Source organism: Bubalus kerabau, chromosome 1, assembly GCF_029407905.1.
Source record: "Bubalus kerabau isolate K-KA32 ecotype Philippines breed swamp buffalo chromosome 1, PCC_UOA_SB_1v2, whole genome shotgun sequence".
Classification (NCBI taxonomy): domain Eukaryota; kingdom Metazoa; phylum Chordata; class Mammalia; order Artiodactyla; family Bovidae; genus Bubalus; species Bubalus kerabau.
The window spans coordinates 86,443,555-86,462,380 of record NC_073624.1 but is presented as its reverse complement, the minus strand read 5'-3'; the positions used below and the strand labels follow the sequence as shown (position 1 = coordinate 86,462,380).

The 18,826-nt window shown below is 38.2% G+C and overlaps 1 protein-coding gene across 10 annotated transcripts in view; it reads right to left on the bottom strand.

Annotated features, from left to right (window-relative positions):
* The window catches only part of TMEM117 (transmembrane protein 117), a 625,554-nt gene that overhangs the window by 20,041 nt on the left and 586,687 nt on the right, over positions 1–18,826 (bottom strand). The gene's annotated exons all lie outside the window — the stretch shown is intronic.

The window sequence follows — 18,826 nt, the reverse complement described above, 5'->3', positions numbered from 1 at the left end:
ACTGGGTATGAAAATGATTTTAGTTTGAAAGTAATCTCTAGTGATTTCTTGTATACTGGTATCAAATCCTTATCCCCCCCCACCCCCCCACAAATAGTTCCTTAATTATATCCCAACTGTACTTGGAGATAGAGGAATTCAGGAAATGTAGGCTATAAGACAGGAGAAAGTCTTCCTCTTTACCTAGATGATGGCATTCTTTTTTATTTTTTAAGAGATGAAGGCAGACAGTTTGGGGGAAAATGTGAGAGTAGTATCTTACACCATCTAAGATATTAAAAACAAAGAACTAATAAAAGAGATGATACATAAAGTCTCTCAGATTCCCCCTTTATAATGTCCAGGGGCTTCCCTGGTAGCTCAGTGGTAAAGAATCTGCTTGCCAATACAGGAGACATGGGTTCGATCCCTGGTCTGGGAAGATCCCACATGCCTCAGAGCAACTAAGCCTGTGCACCACAGCTATTGAGCCTATGCTTTAGAGCCCAGGAGCCACAACTTCTGAAGCCTGTACACCCACAGTCCTGCTCCACAACAAGAGAAGTCTCTGCAATGAGAAGCCCACACACCACAACTACAGAGTAGCCTCTGGTTGCTACAATTAGAGAAAAGCCCGTGCAGCAAGGAAGGCCCAGCACAGCCAAACAATAAATAAATAAAATTACCAGATTTGGGTTTTAAAAACTGTTTTATTTAGTCTTTTAACTCCCTGCCTCCACCCTCTCCCTGCCACTCTTATTTTTGTAGTTTAGTTCCTCAGTCGTGTCCTGACTCCTTTGCAACCCCATGGACTGTAGCCCACCAGGCTCCTCTCTCTATGGGATTCTCCAGGCAAGAATTCTAGAGTTGGTTGCCATTCCCTTCTCCAGAACATCTTCCAAATTTAAGGATCAAACCTGGGTCTCCTGCATTGCAGGCAGATTCTTAAACATCTGATTCACCAGGGAAGCCCCTAATTCAATTCCTACTCTGCATATTTCTGCAGATGCATTGTTGAATCAGTGTAAATTTTGACCTTGACTTAGAATGGAATGGTAATAATAAACATTGCTACCACTTCCAATACATTTTGGGCTCATCTTAATGGAGGCATCGGAGGGTAGTGACACCTCAAGTATTTTTTTATATATATACATAGGAGATAAAAGAGGAATAAGAATGATATTCTCAATCCCCACCTTCATCTCCAAATCCCACAGGCTTCGTGGGAAGGTGAGATAACGCCTGGACAGCAACTAGCACATTGCTGGAGACAGAGGGAAGAGACAGAGAAATAGTCAACAAGCATGGCTGATTTCCCAGCATCATTCCAAGGTCAGAGTGTTCCTGAGAGTGAAGCAGAGGAAGCAGACAGGTCTGTTTTCAGGAGAATCACACACAAAGCTGCTTCAGGGTCCAAGTGGAAAAGGACGAAGGTCATCTTCTCCTGCCCTCATTCACTGCACACTGCTGGCCTCCTGAAGTCTCTGATGGGACTTTGGTCAGGGCAGAATCCTCCCAGAAGGCACCAGGAGCAGGACCATAGGGAAGGTCATTTCTCTCAAAGGGACATGTGATTGACCTCAGTGGAGGACAGAAGAACAGGAGCAAACTAATTTCTTGTGCAATGTGTATCTCACACTGTAGTGACCTCCAGGAATAACTGTGGCAGACTTTTACTGTGATGGGGGAGGCATTGCTACCATGGAGCAGGAGCTGGTAACCTAGCAACATGTGAAACTAAAGGCCAAAGAAACCCAAGGACACTTGGATCATACATTTTCAAGCACTGGCAATGCCCTAGCATCATCCTAAGCTACATGCTTATATTTACATACAAAATAACCCCCAAATCTTGCTATTATTAACTCACTTTACAGAGAAGAAAAATTTGCCTCAGAGAGGTTAAATTGTGACAAAATAAGGTAGCTGTCATATGGCAGAGCACAGGCAAAAGAATACATATTTTCTGTTGGGCCATGCTGCCTCTGACTATGAAAACTGATGACCCTTAACTGTTTTTGACTCATTACTAGAATTATTTATACCTGCTATACCTGTTCTGGGGGCTTCCTGGGTGGTAGAGTGGTAAAGAATCCACCTGCTAATGTAGGAGACACAGGAGACATGGGTTCTATCCCTGGGTTGAGAAGATCCCCTGGAGGAGAAAATGGCAACCCACTCCAGTATTCTTGCCTGAATCATCCCATGGACAGAGGAGCCTGGTGGGCTACAGGCCATGGGGTCGCAATGAGTCAGACACAACTGAGCAACTGAGCGGGCATGTACACTATACCTGTTCTTATTGAGAACCACTGATAACAGTCATTGCATGTTCATCTCTCACCAAAAGTCAGTTCCATGAGTGGCTTTAAATGATTTCCCCACCCCAACTCCAGAAGTTTCTTGTATTTTGTCCAACCCTAATTTGACCAAGAAGATCAACTGTAACTTTTTCTCCATTAATCAACTCTCCCAGAGGTCGGTGACTTCCAATCAGACTGTTGAGTAGGGAGATTTGACCAACAGGAGATTACTAGCAGGTACTGAGATTCTCTTGGCATCAAAACTATGGATGTATAGCAGTTTCACACACAGATTGTATGTACTTGTTATGAGAGCCATGGTGCTCTTTCCTTCTGCATACATTTTAAAAATTATATTTTGAACATCAGATGAAAACGTTGAATTAAGAAAATGACGAAGCAAGATGTATTCAGCTACCTAGATTGGGGGTAGAGACAGGTTGGTCCTGTGATTTTATATTATAATATGTTCATTTACTCTATTCTTTAAGGAATGCTATCAGTATTCAGTAATTCAAAGTTCCCTTACTACAGTGTCCTCTCAAATCCAACATTGCCTTCAGCCGTCTGTCCCATTTGTGGCTCAGTGATGTGAGAATGATTTAAGCACATTGTGTCACTCACCCTACTCTAGTTATGATCAGTTTATGGTAATGAACAGACTTCCAACTTTGTATCTTGCTTCATTTATGAGAAACAGCTAATTTTTATTCAGTTGGGTATATTTCCCATATAAAAATAAATGAGAAATGTCATGGTATATATCTACTCAGATTTCTTACATACAAGGGTTTACTTTTGCTTATAGCTATAAAAATCACATTTGAACACTGATGTCCAAATGATGAGCAATTTGGGACTGATGTGTCCAAATGTGATTCCATCCAAGTGTGGCTCTATTATTCATGGATCACATCCAGACAGACTTTCAGGACGGTGTTCAATATATAGTCTCAAGATATCCTGGATTCATCATTTCCTCACATTTTCTCATTGAGGTACATGCCCTGGGGTCCAGGGAAAGCACTTGGTACTGTGCAGAGGAACTCAAGCTTGAAACCAACACGGTTTTGAATTCCCCAACTAGCATTCAATTTCCCAAATCAAATGAAGGGGCCCCCTTTTCTATTTAGAGAAGTATTAGGGGATAAAAATGTAATAACAGTGAATACTTTACCCTGCAAAAATGAAACCATGGTTTCAGAACAAAAATCATATTTTAGGAGCTAAAGACTGACCACTTGGTTTTTGATAAATTTAAGACACAATTTAGATAATAGTTTGCCAAAAGTATAGATAACAGTTTAGAATAGAATTGACAATAGAGTCCTAAATACTGATTAAAAATACCATTTTTCAGTGTAATAATTTGCATATCTCCTCTTTATAGGCATTTAGATTATAAGGATTTAAATGATTTCAAAATTCAACTTTTCAGATTTGCTTCTTTCCCTTTGTTAATCTCCATTCTTCCTATTTCAGAACTGAATATAGGTCCATGAATATCAGAGCATTATTCTACCCAAAATGCCCCCAGCTTGTAAACTGCCCTTGGTTTTTCTATGCTTACTGTGTCCTAGCAACAAGATTTTAGATGACAGTGAACAGTGGTGGTCTGAAGAATTGTACTCATGCTTTGGAAGATATTTTTGCTTCTTATTAAGAATCTCAAGTGCCTGATTTCTTTCAGCAACAGTACGATTCTCCTAATTGACAAAACTGCCATGGTCTCACTTAGCTGAATAAACCCTTGGAAATCTTGATGTACAGTAGATGTTGCTTATTTGTTTGTTTATTACCTTCCTCTCCCATTGGAATGTAAGCCCCAAGGAACATAAGGAATTTTCTCCTGTTTTGTTCACTGTTACATTTCTCCATACCTGTAGTATATACTAAGAAGTCATATACTTGATGAATTGATGACTGTTGCTCTTTGAAAGTTAAAGATATACAATTACTTTTGAGTTTCATGTAAATGGAATTTAGTTAAACAGAGCAATAAATATGCGGTTTTGTAAATAATATTACACATCAAACTGAGATTCATTATAATGAAAAAAATGTTTTTTTCCCTATAAACAAGTGTATTGCAATTACACAGACAGTAATTACTTTTAAGAAACTTTACCATCAGGCTCTGGCATGATAGCAGTGGGTTTTTTAAGATAAGTTTTATTACATCTAGACAGCTTGAAAGATCATTCCTTTAACCCAAAGATTAAGTCATTTGCCAAAGATCACAGAGGAAAGGAGACAGTATATAATGGGAGGAAGAAAGTGGTCAAATTTAAATACTGTTAGATGAGGCAGTTAATATTTGGGCAATTAGTAAAAATGCTCATTGTGATGATCCAAGACACCGTTTTAATCCCCATATAAGTGTAAAGAAGCTCATGAGACACATTCAATCAAGTCAGAGAACAAGAAAAGAGAATGTAAACCAACATGTGATGAAAAAATGGAGGATCATTTCCCACAATGGGTGACACTAGGAAGGTGATCAAGGCAACAATGAATATCAGAAATGCCCAGCAATAAACATGAAGGATGTACAAAAGAGAAAGATCAGCAGGTTAATGCTTATGGGTATTTTTTTGACAATTATTCTTATAAGTTATACTCTCATTTTCTCCTAATATTCATTATTGTTTTCTCCCCCTCTGGGCAAATGAATTCCATACTCTTTTGGAGCTCTCTCTCAGTAGTCACTTATGGTATTTAAAAGATTTAAAAGCTTTGGAGAAAAATCTTGTCTTTCTGATTGAAGTAGGCTTTTTTCAGTCAGTAGAAGAGATAGCAGATCTCATTCATCACTAAGACAAATCCAAGTCAAACTGTAAATCCTTACTTAAAATGTTGAAAGAAGTTAACTCAAGATTTTTACGCATTCTAAGATATGGATGAACCCTCAGAATTGTTGTTCAAACAATCTAATTCATCCTAAAGGCATATTTTGTAGTGTGGTTTAATGTATTTTCTTCATCAGTAATCCTTTTCACTTGCAGAGGCCAATAGGAATTTCCCTGGCTAATTTTGAAGCCAACGTACATCAGTGAGATTTAAGTAACAGTTTAGTGCCCATAGAGAAAGCACTATGGACACTATGTTTGAAGGCATCATTCCTTTAAGCACCAAGGTGGAAGAATGTCTGATGAAAAGCATGAGGCCTCATTTACAGATGTCCTGCCCTGGCAGACAGATGCAGTAAAGGACAAAATGAAAGTCATTCTTGTAAGTGTTTACAGCTAACAGAAATGCATCGTGTGGCCTCTAGGGATAATGGGAAATCAATATCCCTCACCAGGGCAGTAGAGTTCACCAATATGCACCGAAAGAGTGCTTGACATTTTACAGACTCCTATGTGTGTGGGGGAGTGAGGGGGTAGGGTGCAGGTAAACCATTGACTAGGACAAGTTGCTGGAAACTAAAGCTAATACAAAGACTAAAGAAACATGGTGTCATAACTCAATGATAGATCCTTTTGGATAAAATCTTCCATTCATCATCAAACAACAACTTGACTCTTGACTTACTTTGCACTTAAGATGAATGAATATTAGCTATATAATAAGTTGATATTTTTAAAATTGAGAGCACCTAAAAACTCTTTTCCTAAAGAGGAAAATGTGAAGTCTGGTGGAAGAAAGTTTTTGAACATCACATTTTCATGTTATTTTTCAGACACTGGCTGCAGTTCAATAGTAACAGCCCTTGCTTATTTTGTGCTTTATTGTATTTGCACATTTGGTATAAAATGTCACTGCTCCAGTTATCTGTTCTGGTTCTATGCATGCTGCCAGGAATGGTCACATACAATTGTCTGAATGACTAATTTCTTCTATAAGCTATATAGGAAAATTAATTGCATACTGTCAAAACAGTAGATATTGTCCTTGGTAAAATTTTAATTTAATATTGAAGTCATTTTTCTCTGTGAAAAAATAATAATAGTGGAGATCAGTGGATAAATATAATTCAATATAAAAATATTCACAAAACATAGAGAGGCTGTAAGGTTGATCTAAATATCAGATGTGTGGTTGAGGTAAAGGGCTCTAGTGTTTCTTGCAATAGGTTCCTTTTTCATAATTTTTTGTCAACGATGTCTCATGGAGCATATATTATAATAGAAGAGAGACCAGTCAATCAGCAAATAGAAATACAGTATGATGTCAAATAGAGATAAATGATCTAAAGAAAATAAAGCAGGGTAAGGGGATGGAGCACAGTGAGTTAGGGGTGGGTACTAGTTTCGTTAGTCAAAAGAAAGCTTCTTTGAGGGTGACCTTTGTATGGAGTGCTGACTCATATGAAAGAACAAGCTCTGCACACCTCTGGAGGAAGACATCAGCTAGAAGGAGGAGCTAATACAATGGCCCTGAGGAGGAAATGAACTGGAAATGTTCAAGAAACAGCAAGAATATAAGGGGCATATAGGAGGGTGAATGATGTGGAAAGTGGTAGGTTGGCTGCAGGAGGAATAAAGGCCAGTTGCAATGCGGGAGACCTGGGTTCGATCCCTGGGTTGGGAAGATCCCCTGGAGAAGGGAAAGGCTACCAACTCCAGTATTCTTGCTTGGAGAATCCCACGGACAGAGGAGCTTGGAAGACTTCAATCCATGGGGTCGCAAAGTCGGACACAACTGAGCAACTAAGCACAGCACACAAGATGACTGTCGTAATTTAGGTGTGAGATGATGATGGTTCAACAATGCTGATCAGGTGTTAAGATCAAGATGTATTTTGAAGTAGCACCAACTGAGCTTCTGAATTTACCATTTGCTCCAGCAACTGGTAAATGACAGTATCATTTACTGAGAAGGTACAATTTGGGGAACCAATCAACTTGTGGAAGATAGGGAGGTAGATAAGAAATGTAGAGATCTATTTAGAATATGGTATTAAACATTGAGTAGAGGTATTTTGTAGGCAGTTGGCAAACTTAGGGGAGGAACCAAGACTGGAGATGTAGGTACTTCCCTGGCAGTCCAGGGGTTAAGACTCCAAGTTTCCACTGCAGAGGTCCGAGTCCCATCCCTGGTTAGTGAACTAAGATCCCACATGCCATGTGGCATGGCCAAAAAAAATAAAAAAGATTGGAGATGTAGGTGTGGGAGTCACAATGATATAAAACCACAGAGCTGGATAAAATCATCTGGAAAGGGAGTATAGAAAGCCAAGAGAAGATAACCAGGGACTGAACGGTGAGGCACACTGACATTTAGAATTTGGAAGAGGAGAAGCCAGTAAGGAAAACAGAGCAAGAATGACATATGTTATAAGAAGAACAAAAGAAAGTTCATCTTAGAAGCCAGGTGAAAAAAGTGTTTCAAGAAGAAAGAAATGGTCAACTTCACTGAATGCAGCTGAAAGTCTGAGTGAGAAGACTGAAAAGTTAACCACAGGATTCAGCAATGTTAGGACTGTTGCTCTGGATAAGATCCCCAAGCTCCAGAGGAAGCTAAAATTGGAGACAAAAGCCTGACTGCCTGGTTCAAGAGAAAATGGCAAGTGAGAAGTAGAGACAATAACTATAGACTCCTTATGAGGAGCTTTGCTCTTAGTAGGAACAGAGTAAAGAGGCAGGAGAGAGGCTGGAGAGAGACTACAAGTCTTTTAATTCCAAATAAATTAGTGTTAGTATAAAATAAAGTCAATGTTGACTGAGTAGGGCACTCTGAGTGAGACCTGAAATTTCCTTTTTATACTTTCAACAGCTTCTGCGATGGCTAACGTGTGCGCCAGCATGGACGCACTGGTTGTTCACAGCTGCTGTCTACTCTGGTTGATCAATACCTTCACTGTATCAGTAGTTAAATATTCTGACCATCACTCTTTGTGAAGTCAAGAGGGCTGCTTTTCTGAAACAAAACAAAACAAGGCTAGGCTAAGTTCACTGTATCTAGAATGCAAGGGAGTTTTAGAAACAGTAGGCTGGACCCTTGCTGCTCTACTAACGTGATTTTCTTCTGTTTTCATCTTTCTCAGAGAAGACAATCACAGAGTGTCTGCCTCTGACCCCCAGTTATCACTGTCTGGTGATAACATGAACAGAAAATAAAACCTTTAGAGCAATGGATTTGAACTACCAGAAATCCCAGGCCTTTCTTCAATGAGTTTTAGGTCAAGAGTGTTCATCCTCTGAGCTCTAGAGAAAAGTTATCAACCCTCAAGTAAGAGAGTAAAGACTAGAAAAACAAGATATATAGAGGCAGGTTGGAGGGATGGAAAGAACAAAATACATTTTGTTGTTGGAGAATTATACCTCAGTGAATCTAAAACTTTTCTGAAGCTCTTAGTTCAGAGGTCATTGGCCAAGAAAAACCGAAAATACACTGTTTTACTTGTTGGAAACCTAGGAGAGTGATTCTACCACCCTCAGGGTCCTTTTGAAAAACAAGTTTCCACGCTGGGGTAAAGAAGCCTTGCATGCATGTTAGCAGCTGCCTGTCTTTATATTGACACGTTCCATTCAGAAAAGCCTGAGGTGACTATAGTCGGCTTGGTTTATAGAATCCACTCAGCAGTTTTAGACTGAATGTGAAGTCTATATAAGAAGTTCCTACCTACTCATGCTACTTCCACATAGAATTGTATCTATTAATTGAATTGCAGCATACAATTCAATTAATTCAACACTTATTGAATACCAACTATATGCAATGCATTTATTCTCAAAGAATATCAAATGGCATTAATAAATAAAGAAACTAGGCTCTTCCTTCTGCAGATATAGACAATGAGGGTCAGTAATGTCACAAGATTCCTCCTATATTATAACCCAACAGAAAAGTGGTAGAGAAAAGATTAGATGAAATTAAATCAGTACACTGTGTTTCACTGCATCTCCCTTTTTAAGAATTCTATTTAAGAGAAAGAAAAATTCTGTTAAGAAGATTGTATTTTCATACTATATTCAGACAAAACAAACCAACATTTATCATAAACTTGCTCTGTATCAAGCACTTGATCCACAATAAACCACATGCAAATACATGTGGCAAGGAAAATTTTTCTCATTTTATAAGGGAATAAACTGAGGCTCAGAGAACAGTCAAGTAGCTTGCCCAGTGCTGCACAGTGAGTATCAAAAGGGTTGGTTCCCAGTCTGACTCCAGAGATTTTTTTTTTATACCATATCAAGCTTGTTCGTTACTTTTTTCATTATGCACTAACATTGCAACTATCTTCCCACCTAAAAGCCAATTGTCATGTCAATGTGTATTTCCCTTGGATGCTAACTTACATCTGTAATTAAAACTTTCCTGCTTGTATATTTTTGAGATTAGTTTTTTGTCAGTTGCTTCATTTGCTATTATTTTCTCCCATTCTGAAGGCTGTCTTTTCACCTTGCTTATAGTTTCCTTTGTTGTGCAGAAGCTTTTAAGTTTAATTAGGTCCCATTTGTTTATTTTTGCTTTTATTTCCAATATTCTGGGAGGTGGGTCATAGAAGATCCTGCTGTGATTTATGTCAGAGAGTGTTTTGCCTATGTTTTCCTCTAGGAGTTCTATAGTTTCTGGTCTTACGTTTAGATCTTTAATCCATTTTGAGTTTATTTTTGTGTATGGTGTTAGAAAGTGTTCTAGTTTCATTCTTTTACAAGTGGTTGACCAGTTTTCCCAGCACCACTTGTGCAAAACCAATACAATATTGTAAAGTAATTAACCTCCAATTAAAGTAAATAAATTTATATTAAAAAAATAAAAATAAAACTCAACATTCAAAAAACTAAAAAAAATAAATAAATAAAACTTTCCTGTTAGTGGTATGTTGTAGCTTATCTTTAAATAATATTTTCTTAGAATTATCTTGGTACCTGCAGCACAGGAGGAGGCAATCCTGTCTCATTTCCATTGCAAAGTCAAAGAATGGCAGTGGGTCTGTGTTTACCCCGCAAGTCATAGACAAAGCTGCAAAATACGCAGGCTGAGGTACACGTTTAACTCTAGAGGTTCTTTACCTCCTGAGCCACCTGGGAAGCCCCTAGATGGTTTATGGCCATCTTAGAATTTTTACTGCCAATTCATAGATTTGGCTCTAAACTTAGAATGCTTGTAGTAATGAATACTCTCTCCCCAACTTCTTTGCACTTCAGTTTTCTTACCTGAGAATATTTTCATCATACTCTGATGGCAGACTCCTGTATCATTGCACTAGAAAACAGGATTAATTTGGGGGTGATTTGGTGCCCACTAGTGTTGACTTTTCCCTGGTGGCTCAGATGGTACAGAATCTGCCTACAATGTGGGAGACCCAGGTTCATTCCTGGGGTTGGGAAGATCCTCTGGAGAAGGGATAGGTTACCCACTCCAGTATTCTTGCCTGGAGAATTCCATGGACAGAGGAACTTGGCAGGCTACTGTCCACGGGGTCACAAAAGTTGGATGATGATGAGTAATAAACACTTTCACTTCAGTGTTGGCTATTAAACTTTGCAACTTCCTAAAAAGACACAACTTTTATGTTTCTTTGGAAGTTGAGTAACAGTGAGATTTGTGTTTCTAATGCATTGTGGCTTAACATATCATTAAGTGATAAAATTTTATATTATGTAAGTGATTCAAGGTAGCACAAAAACACGAGAAAGAGAACTATAAGAACAATATAACACATTTAATATATATTATCTTCATAGCTTTCTTCCTTGTGTTTATATATAAATATGGTTATATATAATTTTATGTAATGTGTGTAAAGAAGGCTGAGTGCCAAAGAACTGATCCTTTCAGATTATGGTGTTGGAGAAGACTCGTGAGAGTCCCTTAGACAGCAAGGGGATCAAACCAGTCAATCCTAAAGGAAATCAACACTTTATATTCATTGGAAGGACTGATGCTAAAGCTGAAATTCCAATACTTTGATTATCTGGTGCAAAGAGCCAACCCATTGGAAAAGACCCTGATGCTGGGAAAGATTGAGGGCAGGAGAAGAGGGGGCAACAGAAGATGAGATGATTGGAGGGCATCACTGACTCAATGGACCAGAGTTTATGCTAACTCCAGGAGACAGTGAAGGACAGGGAAGTCTGGTGTGCTACAGTGCATGGGGTTGCAAAGAATCAGACATGATTTAGAAACTGAACAACAATACAAAAATATACATATTCTGCATAGCTCTTTAAAAAATCTATTTTATCTCAAGTCTTCCTTATTCTACATGTCATTGAAGTTACTGTGTTTCTGGGAACCTCTCCAAGGATTAATTTTTCTTGTTCATAATTATGATAGGTAGAAGATGACACAATTTTTATAAATATAATGTTGTTAATAATCCATTTAAAGCCTGTCTTGATATTTTATTTTAAACAGAATTATCAGTGTAAGCAACATTGAAAAGTACATCACTAATATTATGGGATTGAAGCCCCATATAATATCTCTGTGCAGTATATTAGATTTCTAATGAAATGTGTCATGTTTAGAAATATTGCAAACAATATCCTGTGGAAACAAAGTAACAGTGAACTTTGGGAAGGTGGTAAAAATTATCAGAAAATAATTTTATACTACCTCAGCATAATATCTCATAAAATTTTTATTTGTATAAATTGGTAAGCTTATGGTTCTGAAAATTGACTTTTAATGCACAGAAAAGCTACATGAAAGCAATCATAAAAACTAAACATAAAACATAAAATTTTGCCTTCAAGCATTCAATTGTACTTGGTGAGTCATAGGTAAATTTGAAATTATTACATTTGCAGTTACCAAAAGCTTTGTTTTATGGATACCTGGAACACATATACATAAATCAATTAATATGTTATTTTTCCTATATAAATCCAGATGCACTTGATTTATTACTTCTCACTAGAGGAGAAGTTGGCTAATCCACATCATTATGAAACTGTTCAGGCAATAGACTATCATCTGAAATTAGTTTTATAAGGTTCCAAATTGTTTTACAAAGTTATAGCTCGCTGACAGATTCCCCACCCCCACTCTCAATTCAGAGATACTGAGTTTTTAATAATTGTATTTCTCTTTTAAATAATAAATCCACTCTTTAACAACTAAATACCCATACTAAAAACTTCAAAGAATCAGGTATCATTTGCCTTTAAATATAGATACACGATTGCCTTAGCCAGAAATGCAGACTTCATATTTCTTTTCTGGAAAAAATACAGACAAAGAATGTTTGGGTGTTATAATGTAAGCAACTACAGGAAATACTAATTAACTCAGAATCAGTGAAAGATTTCAATTGTACTTCCTGAGGCTCAATTACATATGATGAGAAAGAATATATATGATTATAATTAACTATTTTTCTTTTCAAGTCAACGATTATGATTTAGTACGCCCTCACTGACAATTATATAGCATGATCTATAGGTTACGCATTCTATGATCCAAAATAAAGATATGCCCTCTAAAGTTACTTAAATGTAAGGAAATGGATTTCCTTTTACTAATATTATTAAACATTCTGCTTGCCATCCCTCCAGCCAGGCACTGAAACATGAACTGTTATGATAAACAGCCACTACTCAATGAGCTAATGAAACAGGCTCTGCACCAGCATAGTTATTTACATATGTTTCCTTATTTTATCTTTAAAATAATGATACAAGGTGAGTTTTCCTTTGCCCATTTTGCAGTTATGGAAACTAAGGTTCAGAAAAGGTATTTGACTTACTTACTATAATATATAAGTGGAAAAGTAGCAACCAAGCCCTGGTCATCTCAGTCTTATATCTGCTGTTTTTTAAACCCCATTTAGAAGGATGAATAGGAATTTAGCATATCTTTGCTTCTAAATGACCTACTACTGTCTTGGTTTAATTACTACTTTTTTTTTTTAATGTAACTTGTCTTTTCCTTTCATGACATCATCTTTTATTAGCTACATGTTTGTACACATGGCAGTTTGTCATGTCAGCCCCTCTTTTCCACATTGGCCATATAATAGTATCTCCAAGTTGATCTAGTTCTAGGCTCTACCTTCATGAGGTTTACCGTTTGAATGTAGCACAAATACACAAACAGAATAATTTCAGAAAATGATTAGTGCCAAAGAGAAAATAAGCTAGGATGATTGGCTAGGAGAAGTTACTTTAAGTAGGGCTAGATAAGGTCTCTAGGTAGATTAAATCTCTCGAGTGAAAGGTACCAGGTAAGGTGATGTATGCTATGGATGCAACAGGGAACAAAACAGACCAACAGAGACCCCACTCTCAAGTATAATAACTTAAGTCAAGAGGGCTTCCCAGGTGGCACACTGGCAAGATGTGGGCTCTACCCCTTGGTCGGGAAGATACCCTGGAGTAGGAAATGGCAAACCACTCCAGTATTCTTGCCTTGAAAATCCCATGGACAGAGGAGCCTGGTGGGCCCATGGGGTTGCAAAGAGTCAGACATGACTGAGCACAATAGCACATACAGAGAGAGCAAAAGATGAAAGAACTAGAGTCAACTAGATGAAAAGAGGTAAAATTAATAAGTACTGTGAAGGAAATAAAGTGAAGACTGAGAAAGAGAATAACAAAGAGGCCACTCAGGAGGCATCCTGGAAGAGGTGATACCTGATCTGAGAACTCAGGATGGGATTGATCCAACCAAACAAAGAGAAGAGAATATTGTGCAAAGCAAGTGCTCAATTGTCTACTTTATGAGGGTATTCTGCTTGGTCCTTGGGATACAATAGTGAAAAAAAACCTATGGACACTATAATTTATTGGCATTTGTGAACAAGCTGGAGATGAATCAAATAATGATGGAAATAGAACCCCTTGTTTAATATATTGTTTGCAGATATCTTTTCTCATTCTGTAGGTGGCCCTTTCATTTTGTTGATAATTTCCTTCTCTGTGAAGAAGATTTTTAGTTTGTTACAGTCTCATTTGTTTATTCTTTTGCTGTTTCCCTTGCTTGAGGAGAAATATACAAAAAAATGTTGCTTAGACTGAAGTCAAAGAGCATACTTTGTATGTCTTCTAGAAGATTTATAGTTTCATGTCTTACATTTAAGTCTTTAATTGGTTTTGAATTTACTTTGACTATGGTATGAGAAAGTAGTCCAGTGTAAGTCTTGCATGTAACTGTCCAGTTTTCCCAAGACTATTTGCTGGAGAGTCTTTTTGCCTTTGTATATTCTTGTTTACTTTGCCATAGACTAATTGCCTATATAAGTCAACATTCAGAAAACTAGGATCATGGCATCTGGTCCCATCACTTCATGGGAAATAGATGGGGAAACAGTGTCAGACTTTATTTTTCGGGCTCCAAAATCACTCCAGATGGTGACTGCAGCCATGAAATTAAAAGACGCTTACTCCTTGGAAGGAAAGTTATGACAAACCTAGATAGCATATTCAAAAGCAGAGACATTACTTTGCCAACAAAGGTCCGTCTAGTCAAGGCTATGGTTTTTCCTGTGGTCATGTATGGATGTGAGAGTTGGACTGTGAAGAAGGCTGAGCGCTGAAGAATTGATGCTTTTGAACTGTGGTGTTGGAGAAGACTCTTTTGAGTCCCTTGGACTGCAAGGAGATCCAACCAGTCGTTCCTAAAGGAGATCAGTCCTGGGTGTTCATTGCAAGGACTGATGCTGAAGCTGAAACTCCAGTACTTTGGCCACCTCATGCGAAGAGTTGACTCATTGGAAAAGACCCTGATGCTGGGAGGGATTGGGGGCAGGAGGAGAAGGGGATGACAGAGGATGAGATGGCTGGATGGCATCACTGACTTGATGGACATGAGTCTGTATAAACTCCGGGAGTTGGTGATGGACAGGGAGGCCTGGCGTGCTGTGATTCATGGGGTCGCAGAGTCGGACACACCTGAGAGACTGAACTGAACTGACTGAAGTGTGAATTAATTTCTGGGCTGTCTATTCTACTTCACTGATCTGTATGTCTGTTTTCCTGCCAGTACCATACTGTTTTCATTACCATAGTTTTGTCCTATAGTTTGAAATCAACTTGCACTATAGTTTGAAATTGCTCTTCTTTCAGCCTGTTCTTCTTTCTTAAGACTGTTTTGTCTATTCAAGGTCTTAAAATTATTTGTTCTGGTTCTGTGAAAAATTCTTTGGTATTTTGATAGGGATTGCATTGGATCAGAAGATTGTCTTGGGTATTATGATAATTTTAAAAATATCAGTTCTCCCAATCTAGAAGTACAGTGTATCTTTCCATCTGTTTGTGTTACCTTCAATACCTTTCATCAGTTATCTTACAGTTTTCCAAGTACAGGTCTTTTACTTCCTTCATTAGTTTTATTCCCATGTATTTTATTATTTTTTGATGCAATTGTGAATGGGACTTTCTAGATGTTTTTTCTTTCTGATAATTTAGTGTATAGAGCACCACATATTTCTGTATATTAATTTTATGTCCTGCAATTTTATTAAATTCATCAGTGAGTTCTAGTAGTTTTTTACTGGTGTCTTTAGGATTTTCTATTTATATAGTATGTTATCTGCAAACAGTGACACTTTTATTTCTTTTCCAATTTTGATTACTTATATTTTTATTGTCTCATTTTTGTGGCTAGGACTTCCAATACTATGTTAGATAAAAACTGGCAATAATGGGCATTTTTAGCCTGTTCTTTCTCTTGAAAAACTGCTTTTAGCTTTTTACCATTGATTATGATGTTAGCTGTAAGCTAGTCATATATGGATTTTATTATGTTAAAGTATGTTCCCTTTATACTCACTTTGTGAGAGGTTTTATCATAAATAAATATTGAAAATTTTCAGATGTTTTTCTGAATCTATTGAAATGATCATATGATTTTTACTCTTTAATTTGTTAATGTAGTGTATCACATTGATTGATTTGTTGATATTGGAAAATCCTTCCATCTCTGTGATCCCACTTGATCATGGTGTATGAATCTCTTAATTGTTAGATTTGGTTTGCTAATATTTTGTTGAGAATTTTTGCCTCTATGTTCATCAGTGTTACTGGTCCATAGCTTTTTTTGTGATATCTTTGTCTGGTTTTACTATTAGGGTGATGCTGGTTTTGTAGAATGAGTTTGGACGTACTCCTTCCTCTACAATTTTCTGGAATAGTTTGAGAAGGACAGATGTTGATTCTTCTGTAAATGTTTGCTGGAATTAACCTGTAAATCTCTGATCCTGGACTTGTGTTTTTTGGGAGGGTTTTTTTTTTAATGAATGATTCAACTTCGTTATTGGCAATTAGTCTGTTCATACTTTCGATTTCTTCCTTTTTCTAGTCTTGGGAGAGGGTACATTTCTAGGTATTTGTCCAATTCTTCTAGGTTGTTCATTTTATTGATGTATAATTGTTTACAATAATCTCTTGCTATCCTTTGTATTTCTGTGGTTTCAGTTGTAACTTCCCTTTCATTCCTGACATTACTGATTTCAGGCACTTTCTCTTTTTTTCTTGATGAGTCTGGCTAAAGACATTTTTGTATATCTTTTCAAATAACCATCCTTTAGTTTCATTAATCATATGTATTGCTTTTTAGTAGCCATTTCATTCATTTCTCCTTTGATCGTTGTGATTTCCATTCCATCTACTAACTTTGGGTTGTATTTGTTCTTTTTTTCTAGTTCATTAGGTGTTAGGTTAAGTTGCTTGAGATTTATCTTGTTTCCTGAGGCAGGTTTGTATCAATATAATCTTCCTTCTTAGAACTGATTTTGATGTAGCCCAGAGATTTTGGATCATTTTGTTTTCATGTCATTTGTTTCCAGGTATTTAAAAATTTCCTCGTTGATTTCTGCAGTGACCCATTGGTTGTTTAGAGCACATTGTTTAGCCTCCATGTGTGTATTTTTGCAATTCTCTTCTTGTAGTTGATGTCTACTCTTTCTTTTTTTTTTTTTGGTTATTCTGCTTGAGTAATTTCCACTACTCTTTCTGTTCACTGATCTGTTCCTCTGTACCATTTAATCTACTATTGATTTCTTCTATTTTTTCTTTTTTTTTTTTAGTTATATTATTTTTCAGCTCTGTTTGATTCTTTTTCACATCTTTCTAATTCTGTTAAAAACTTCTAACTTCTTACTCTGTTCATCCAATCTTCTTTGAATTCTTTGAGCACCTTTATGATCATAACCTTAAACTATCTTTCAAGTATTTTGCTTATCTCCATTTTGCTTAATTCTTCTTCTGGGGTTTTATCTTACTCCTTCATTTGGAACATACTTTTCTCTGTCACCTCATTTTACTTAATTCACTGCTTTTATTTCTTTGTATTTGCTAGGTTAGTTTCAAATCCTGATCTGAAGAAATGACCTTATGTAGGAAATGTCCTATGGGGCCCAGCAGGGCACTCCTCTCTGTCCTCAGAGCTATATGTTTTAGGCATCCTCCTATGTGGGTTATATGGGTCCTTCTGTTGTGGTGGGTTGACTATTGTGGGCAGTGTGGTAGGAAAGCTGGCCACTGGTCTGTTAACTATCTGACCTTGCCTTGTGTGGAGGGTGCCAGCTGCTGGTGGGCAGGAGTAGGTTCTGGTGCAGCTGGCTGCACTGTCAAGGGCATCCTGGTCCCGGGGCTGGCCCAGAGGCAACTGGTTATGGAGTGCTGGGGGGTCCTAAGGCAAGTGCTGACCCACTCATAGGTGGAGGTGGGTCCTAGAATGGCTGCTAGTTGTGAGGTCCTGAGACCATGGCTGGGGAAGGGTTGCATGGTTGGTGTCTGCCTGCTATTGGAAGGGGGATGGGTGGGGAAAGGGGAGGGGTCCAATATGACAGAGCTGGTGATGATCTGCTGGTGAAGCCAGATCTTGACACGACTTTCTAAGAGATCCAGGATGTTCCAGAATTGGAACATTAACCTGCTAGAGGGTGGGGCTGAGGCCCTGGTAGCAGCAGCATCCCTGGTAGCACCAGCCTGCTGGAGGATGGGCTATGTGTTGACATGGCTGGCTGTACGGCTTCATTAGTCCTGGGGCTGGTGGCTAAGGCTTACTCCTGGGGCTAATACTGGCCCACTGGTGGGCAGATCTGGGTCCTAGGGTCTCTGGCTATAGGGCCCAGAGGTTTCAGAGGTGGCTTAAGCCTGCTGGTAAGTAGTTTTAGGGCCCAGGGAGTTCTACGGCTAGTGCCAGCTGACTGGTGGGTAGAGCTGTGTTCCAGGGTCTCTGATTGCAGAATCCTGGGGCTCCTGGAGTGACTGTTGGCTGGCAGGTGGATAGGGCTGGGTCTGGGCTCTCTGGTGGGTAAGACTTGATCCTATAACAACTGGGGGCTTGAGGTGTCTTAAGACAGCTGGCTTGCTGATGGGTGGGGCTATGTCCCTGCCAAGTTAGCTGTTAGACCTGAAGTGTCCCAGGACTGCTACTGGTAGGCAGAGCCAGCTCCTGGAGTGAGTAAGCTACAAGGCAGATTCCAAAATGCTGCTTAATGGCACTAGTGTCCTTGTAGTAGGATGAGCTCCCAAAAATGGCTCCTGTGAGTTTCTATGTCCCAGGGTGTTTGAATTGCTTCCTCCCTATCCAAAAGGCTTTCCAAGATCAATGAGTATATATTACCCAGCTTGCTTTCAAATCACTGCATCTACCTAGGGTCATAGAGCATTGAGATTTTGTGTTAGCCCTTTAAGAAT